The sequence below is a fragment of the Lupinus angustifolius genome, unplaced genomic scaffold (genome assembly GCF_001865875.1).
Source record: "Lupinus angustifolius cultivar Tanjil unplaced genomic scaffold, LupAngTanjil_v1.0 Scaffold_598, whole genome shotgun sequence".
In the NCBI taxonomy this organism is placed as follows: Eukaryota; Viridiplantae; Streptophyta; class Magnoliopsida; order Fabales; family Fabaceae; genus Lupinus; species Lupinus angustifolius.
The window spans coordinates 18,430-27,550 of record NW_017727929.1 but is presented as its reverse complement, the minus strand read 5'-3'; positions in this window follow the sequence as shown (position 1 = coordinate 27,550).

Genomic DNA, 9,121 nt, shown 5'->3' with positions numbered 1-9,121 from the left:
AAAGTCTCCTTGGTACCTTACTCATTGTCCCTAATAAGACCAAAGATAGCTTGATGCAAGGTTGGACTTGGTTAGTATGGGAATAAGAAAGGAATTGGGGCCGATAATGAAGGGAAAACGTACATTTCTATCTTCAGCGGCTTATACTTTGTATCCTCTTCTACAAAATCATTTAGTTCATTATATTCGCATATACCAAATCATTTAGTCATTATAATGTATTTTCCCTCTCTGAATTAATAATAAAACAATTATTTTGGATGTTAATTTCTGTTTTTTATTAATTATTTGGATGGTTATTCTCTTTAAATATTTTTGCACTATTCCTTATTAATAAACACAATAAACAAATTATCAATACTTAATAAATACAAATTAACAAAATGTAATTTTTAATATTTTATCCACTTTTGTATTAATAAACACAATTATATTGTAAAGATAAATTATTTTGACTTTGTGTGAGCTTGAAATGTATTTCCCACCTTCTTTTTTTTTTACAAAATGGTTCATCTAAGCATTCATCTTGTTCGAGAGACACGACTATGTGGCCCTTCCTATATGAGATGGATGTATCCTTTTGAGCGTTATATGAAGACATTACAAGGGTATGTGAAGAACCGATCAAGACCAGGGGGTTGTATTATCGAGCGATATGTTGTTGAAGAAGCTCTTGATTTTTGTACCGGATACCTTAGCGATGGTGATTTCATGGGTATTCCAAAGCCTCGATATGCAGAAAAAAACATTTGGTGAAGGTATTACTGAAAATGAAATATTGACTATAACAAGAACTGGATTGGAGCAAGCGCACTTATATGTTTTACATAATGTCGACGAGGTTGAGCCATATGTTGAAAGACACAAGGAGATGCTAAGGAAGAGTTACCCAAGTAAGAATGAAAATTGGATTTCCAAATAGCATAATCGGTGTTTCATAAAGTGGCTAAAAAATCACATTGATGAGGAGTTAAATATAAATGCACATTCAGTTTTCAAAAGATTGAAATGCTTAGTCAATGGTTCAAGCCTTCATGTCTTATCCTACACTGCTTACTTGATTAATGGGATCACATTTTATACGAAAAAATAAGATGATCAAAGTAAAATGCAAAATAATGGTGTGACTCTTGTTGCTCGAACTTTACACATGTCAAGTGCAAAAGATAGAAACCCAATATATGTGAACATGTCATACCTTAGAGTGATTGAACGGATATGGGAATTGGTTTACACAATCTTTAGGATGCTGGTTTATTATTTTATGTGGGTTGATAACAATAATGGCTTTCGAGTTGATGAGTTAGGGTTCATGCAAGTGGATCTTAATAGGCCAGGGTATAAAGATGAGTCATTTATTTTAGCATCACAAACTCAACAAGTATTCTATGTTAGTGACCCAGCTGATATGAAATGGTCCATTGTTCTTTTAACTAACAAAATAATCGTCAATAATATTGATGACCAAGAATATGAAGATATTGATGAAGGTGATCTTTTTTTTGGGACATATCAGTCGCGTGAGAACAGACCAACTACTAATGATGATTTATATTCAAGAGATGATCACGATGAAGGGCTTTGGGTAAATCAATATACTCCTCCAGACAATGATGACCCTAAAAGACAAAAACAATCAAAGAAAAGGAAAAAATAGATGCAAGTAGTCTTTGCATAATTTTGATTGTTTGTAATTTGTATAATATTATTTCTTTGTAATTTGTGTAATTTTTTATTTGTAATTATGTACTCTGTCAAAATATAATTGGCATGATATTCATTGTTTGTATTTTGTATTGTATTGTATTGATGTTTAATAAAACAAACTTCTGGCCTGTATTAATATGTCTGTATTGTTCAGAATGTATCAATGTCTGTGTTGTTGAGAATGTCTCTTCTTCTAATAAATGTATATGCATGTATTAATTTATACAAATCAATAGAGAATTCTAGGGGAAGCCTGACATGCGCTATTGTAAAGGATAACTACAATATCGCTTTTTATAGAAAGCGATGTTGTACATTATTAATACAACTGCGATATGCGTGTGATGCACTATTGTATTAAAGTGTTGTTTGAGAAAATTTATGAATAATACAATAGCGCTTTTCTGTTATTGTGCTGTTAAATATATGAACTTCAACAGCGCAATAACAAGCGATGTTAATAAGATCTATAAAATGCGATGTTTATTTAAGACTATATGACAGCGCTTTGTGAATGATGCGATGTTGTATTGATCCACTATATGACAGCGCTTTGTGGACGAGGCGTTGTTGTATTGATGCACTATATGACAACGCGTTTTATGTGTTGCACTGTGGTATATAGTCAATACAACATCGTTTGTGAAGCGTTGTTAATAATGACCATATACTATTGCGGTCAAACAGAAAGCACATGAAAGCGTTGTTATACATCTAAAACAAGTGTTGTTGAACGGCAACTCTGGCGTAGTATAGGTTAATCATTGATGGCATCCTTTGACTATTTGTCATTTCATTCCTCAATCACGTAAGTCATGTAGTTGATGATTTTCTGAGGATTGGGTCGCGACAACCTTATATAATTATATTGAAGGTGTGAAAGAATCCACCATCACACATTAGCTTATGCTAAGCAAATTGTTTTTAGTCCCTTGACTTATAGATCATTATCTATGGAGGGAAATGGATTTTACAAATTTTATTGATTCAATTAATCTTTTCTTTCTCATTGTCTCCAATGGTGACCCAACCACCATTCTTGGGCGTAAGGTCTTCGAACATACAACTTTCTTCATCATATGATGTGAGCGACCATGTCCAAATACTAGGACATATACATCCTTTTTGTTGCTAAGAAGATATGTGGGATGTATTATTTTATCTTTAGGTATCCAAATAGACTTATTAGGTCATTTCTTGTTACTGAATTTGGTATGTTCAGGCATGAATTTACTTTTTGTGCGAGTGTCCACACTTTGCAATAAGTGTTGGATGGACCAACCTTGGTCTTAGGATAATAAATAATTTTAGTAGCCTTTGTATGTAATTTAACTTTTTGTGAGGATTTGGTATGTTTGTTAGGATCACATCCTAAACCTGATTTATCATTGACGGATCTTGATTATTGTAGAAACAAGTCTAACTTCTCTGAACTTCCCAAAAACATGGACAAAGTATACGTGAGATAACTTACATCTTGTTTTAACTTTTCACCTTCACAAGAGTCATTAGGCATGAAACCTGACCTATTTTTTAATTGTGATCATTTTATTGAACGAGTGTGTCCTTCTAAGCCTCTAGCTCTTTGTTTCTAAGGCACATGATCTCATTCTCTTTAGAAAACTTTAATAATTTCTTCTTAAATTTTTTATACTCGTGAGATAGTATGGATGAATTATGCAAGAGTTATTCAAAATCATTTTGAAGATTAGAATGATTAGAAACTTATATTGGACCCGTTAACTTTTATTATTTGTAAGAGTCAAATTTAAGTGTCAGTTATAACAAGATATTGTAAATGTTACTTCCTTATTTATGCATTCAAAACTTAATATTTTATTATTGTTCAAAAAATAAGGAAAAATACGAGATTAATAAGTTGGTTCATTAAAAAAACATTAACATAGTCCCAACAGTTTTATATTTTGTTATCATTTTTTATTCTGAATCTCACATTCCCAAGTTCGCATTTCCCAGGAATGTAAGAAAAATTCCTTTTACCAAACACTACCTAAAAGTAAAGTAAAATCAAATTCTGGTTATAATTCTACTAATCTTATGTATTGTCATTTATCCGATTTCCAATTCCTACAGACAGGTTCACTTTGGTTATCTTATTTGGGTTTCTCTTTCTGTTGAATATTTGTGAAGAATTAGACACATGAATTGATGTCCCTAAATACAACTACAATGCATTTGCAGGAATATCAACCATGTTACATCCCAATATTCTCATCAGAAATTACCATATAAATAAAGGAGATAAACGCTCTTCAAAATAAACATGACTGTAATAATATTTATGCACTATCGGTATAAAGATTTATATATAGTCTGTATAGTATCAATCATTCATTTATATTATTTTTTTAAAGAGTTAATAATAAATAAATATGAACAGTGAATAATATAATCACAGTGTATAAAACTCATATATTGTTGATGGATAAATCTTACACAAGGTAGTAGAGCTTTTGTTATGAAAGGGACGAAGTTTGATAAGCAACCATAATCTATGTAAACCATCTTTTCCAAAATATATACACTTTTCTTCTGAGGTGTTTTAAAACTAGATTTTTAACCCATATCATATAAAAGTAGTGAGGGATTTAGGATCAGGTGAATGGGGTGGGGTGCAAGTTATTATAATGAGTGTAATGTTATTAAATTTGGCTCAAATCAAGAGGTCCAATTTAGAATGGACATCTAATTGATCGGAGTCGTTCATCCGATTTACCATGAACCAGAACCAGTATAAAAGTAATATATACCAAGAGTACAAAACTATTAACTGTAACGCTAATACATACATTATTTTCTAGGATGTGTACATACATACTCTAGCTTGAGTGTGGATCTGCCCCTATATACAAGTTAAGAAAGGTACGAAGTATTTTTCTACAAAACTATTTAAAATGTTATATATTGTTATATATACAAACCAAAATAAAGATCATAACCCAAAGACATATACTAAGTAAGATAAGCATGTATGAGGTTACCCAATATCAAAGCTGACAAGTCATATCACATAAAGGTATAATATTCACTAGATTGGCGGAGTCATGGATTACAAGAGATCTAGACTATTAGGATATTAAATAAGTGTGAGATTACTTCAATGCACTTTTGTTTTACAACTAATTTTCAAACAAAAATAATGAATTAATTAGATTAACCCAATGCTATCAATTAAGTCAATTGTTCTTAATCATTTAAGTGTACTAATTAATAAAAAAACAAAATCAATATCTACAACAATAACCAAGATTTTATTCCATTAGATGAGGTTGATTACATGGATTAAATGATGTTAAGTGTGAAAATTATTTTAGATAATAAGAATATTTGAGCAGTTTTGACCATAAAAGTTTATATAAATGTCATTTATACCACGCTTTAAGTTAAATAGTGATCAAAGCATATAGATCAATTTTTATATCATTCCAAAAACACTAAATGAAAAAATGATTGATATGGAAGCAGAAAATAAATCTGAACAACATCATTAAATATATAATACTGAAAAGAGGATAAATATGAGAATAAAAAATAAATCTCTTGACAGTCTTTGAAGATTACCACACAATCAAAATGAAATTAGAATTAATAGGATACCATGAGGGTGATCACAAAAAAGGATTGAAGATGGCACAAAACTCGCTAAAACCTTGTTTAGAAGAAGAAGAATGTCTATAACATAAGATTTTGCTTTCCATGGGAATGAGGAGCTAAACCTCTTTTGTCTAGGACTAGATATAATTATTTAAACTTGATGTATCCAATATGACATTGTGCTTTTAATATTATTTCATTATTTTTCATGTCTACTCTTGTTTCTAATGCTTGTTTGGTGTGACAACCAAATATATGATTTAATGTTTGAATATGTGTAATGTGAATTCCATTTTTAAACAAGACCTAGAGTATGTCATCTAGTAATATGTTAATTCTAGGAATGAATTTAATTGAACTAGCCATTATAACACCTGATTATGAATGATAAATTAATTTGTCAAGAGATTGAGAATTGGTTAATTAAGTTATTGATCTGTGTTGGATAACAAGTGCTTACAATCACCTAGAGGGGGATGAATATGTGTAACGAATTACTATAGCTGCTTTTTAGAATAATGAGATATTCATAAAACTATCAGTTTAATCAATTATACAGATCCTTAATCAATTAATGACATCATGGCTTAATCGATTAATCACATGTTTAATCGGCTAATTATAGGTTTAATTGATTAATCTGATTCTTGTCTTTCTTGAGAATAAGATTTCTTGAATAGAAATTTAACCATTATTTCAATCCATTCAGAACCAGTACTTAACGAATTTATGCCTAATTAATATCACAGATTCAGAGTAAGTAGTAAACTCGATAAACAAAGTAATCTATCTAAACAAAATGTAAATTGACTGAAATTAAAAGATAAGTGATAGAAAATTCGAGATGATATTTTATTCGGGTTCGTTTGTGGGTCCACTTTTAAACTATATTCAGGCCTTCCTTTCTGATATTGGGTGATTTTTCTTCACTAATGGAAATCAAATATTTTACAAAACATACTTCCAATCAATACAAGACTTCTTTCTTCAACTATAGAGATCCCTGAGTGGTTTGATCCTCAACCATCTATGGATAATCCACACTACTATGGATAATCCATACCATTATGGTTCTAGCCCCAGCCACTCCTAACTCAATTCCAAGATCCTTGTAGCAGTGAATACTCAACCTAACCTTAGCAAGGATTTACAACTCAATTCTCTAACAAATAGTGATACTAACACACGAAGAGAACTCAAGAAAATGGTCACAAACTTACAAGTTATATTTGCACCTAAAAGTGTCAATTTGTAAGTTCAAGATGCCAACTAAGAGGAGGTGAATTAGTTATTGGGAGAATATGGTTGATTTTTCTGCTATGTTATCAAAGTGTATGTACATTAGATTATTTATGCAAAATTCAACCAAGTAAAGCAAAATTAAATAACAAGAATAAGTAGAAGACGAGTACACAAAGAGTTTTTATACTGGTTCGCTTTCTTGTCCACCAAAGGTTACATCCAGTACTATTGCCACACAAGATATTTTTCCACTACATAATTTTATTTGTAATTACAATTTCACTTCCCATATTTCTATACCTTACACACTCACAACTTATCTACCCTTGGAAATTCTCTTTTCAAGTGAACTATTTTCCTCTTCTCAACACACCCTTGCGATGAAAAGTTTACAACCAAGATGAAGAATGTTACAACGGCTTTAAATTGCCTTTATAAGGTTTGACAAGTATATAACTTTCCATCCTTGATCTTACAATATAGATAGTTAGTATACAATGATCTTAATCTTTTTAAAAGTTTAGAACACTTTTCAATTTATCAAGCAACTTCAGAAAATATGAAAGTTTAGAAACAAAGTTGATGAAGAAAATGTGTAGAAAATTGTTTACGAAGTGTTTGAAAGATTTTGTGATTGTAAGCAATTGTATATTTTGTGTGTTATGGTGTATATTGAATTTGGATGTCTCAATGCCTTTAAATAGGCTTCCAATCGCCCATGATAAGCTTCCATGAAGAGGAGACACGATTAGAATGAAACCTATTCACTTTGGATGAAAGCTATTCATTTGATTTGAAAATATGGTTTCAACGGTTCTGTGTAATCGATTGTCACAAAGTGGTAATTGATTACCGAAATATTCTTCCCAACGTGGTAATCCATTAATACAATGAATTAATCAATTAAATCAGTCAGTTTTGCTTTGTAACTATTTTCTCAGTCAGGTAACCTGTTACGCAGGTCCAGTAACCTGTTACCAACTGCCTCACAGTTTTGGTAACCTGTTACCTAGTTCTGGTAACCTGTTAGCCAGTTCAAGTAACTAATTACTTAGCAATTTGACTTTGCATTTTAGACATATCCAATTCTTTTAAAAATGATCTTGATTAGTTTGAGCCTTGCTACTAAATATTAAAGTGAGTGTTATGATAGAAGTACCTATATGAAGACTTTCATCTATAATTCTCTTGAAGCTTGAATCTTCCATGTCTTCATGGTCTTCTTCCTTTTCTTCATTTTGGGATTTTGGTGTCTTCGTCAAAACCGGGCCAAGGTCAGAAGCAAGATCTTCTTCATAATCTTTCCCTTTTTTATGATACATACCAATACCTTCTGAAAATTTGAGATCTAGATTTTTTGAGGTTTATCATATGTACATGATAAAACTTCGTTGAAAGTTTGAACATCCTCCCCCTATCTTGTATACTCCTCCTTCGTTGAAAAGATTTTGCATAAAAAATACAACTCTAACTTTTCTCCCCCTTTTGACTTCATCAAAAAGAAGAAAACTAGTTTTGTCGAGCACAATATACTGATATATATTTATAGAAAAGGGTAACAACATATGTTGAAGTATAAGTCAAGGTCATAATTTTGCATGTTATGAATTTGAATAATATCAAATGTTAGAGAGTTACATATCATGTCATAACATAACATTTGAAATTGTAGTTTAAGAAACATAATTCATACATCACAAATAGTTTAACAAGAAGATGTTCTGAAGTAATATCTAAAAGCACGAATAAAAACAACAATAGAAATAGTAGTTCTGAAATAGCAATAACAACAACGACATCAAAATACATTAGTAAAATCCTAGAATACTAGACAGCTACTCCTGATGATCTGTATCGGCTTTCTGAGAGTCCAAGTCCATATAGTCCAATCAATTTGATAAGCGTCTAAGCTCTTCTTGGACTTGATGATTCACTATACCAAGAGCATCCATACGTGTAGTGATGTAGCCCTTAAGCGAGAACAACTCGTCCATTATCATTTGATTTGTAAGAGTGGATTCAGAAGAAGATGATTCAACATGAAATGAGCGACGAGTAGGAGGGTCAGCAAAAGGATTTTCTTTATGTGTAGTTTGTTGATAATTGCGATGCTTGTAGATCATGTCATTGGAATCTCGAAAGAAACCCATTTTGTGGATTATATCCACATCAATCTGTTAGGTATCAGTGGTTACAATACACCTAGAAGGGGGGGGGTTGAATAGGTGTCGCGGTTAGAACTACCGCTTTTCAAAATTCAACACTTAATGCTGAATCAACCCTATTTAATCGATTAATGAAGGAAGATAATCGATTATTTGAACAATCTTAATCGATTAACAAAAACAGTTTTAATCAATTAACAGAAACAATTTTAATCGATTAACAAAAACAGGATAATCGATTAACACAACAATATTAATCGATTAAACAGAAACAGTAAGCAATTACAGAAACGATTAAATGCAGAACAGTTAACCGATAACAGAACGAATACAGAGCTTACAGATTTGTATATTAGAATAGCATCCAGTACAGCAAATGAACAGAATGTATC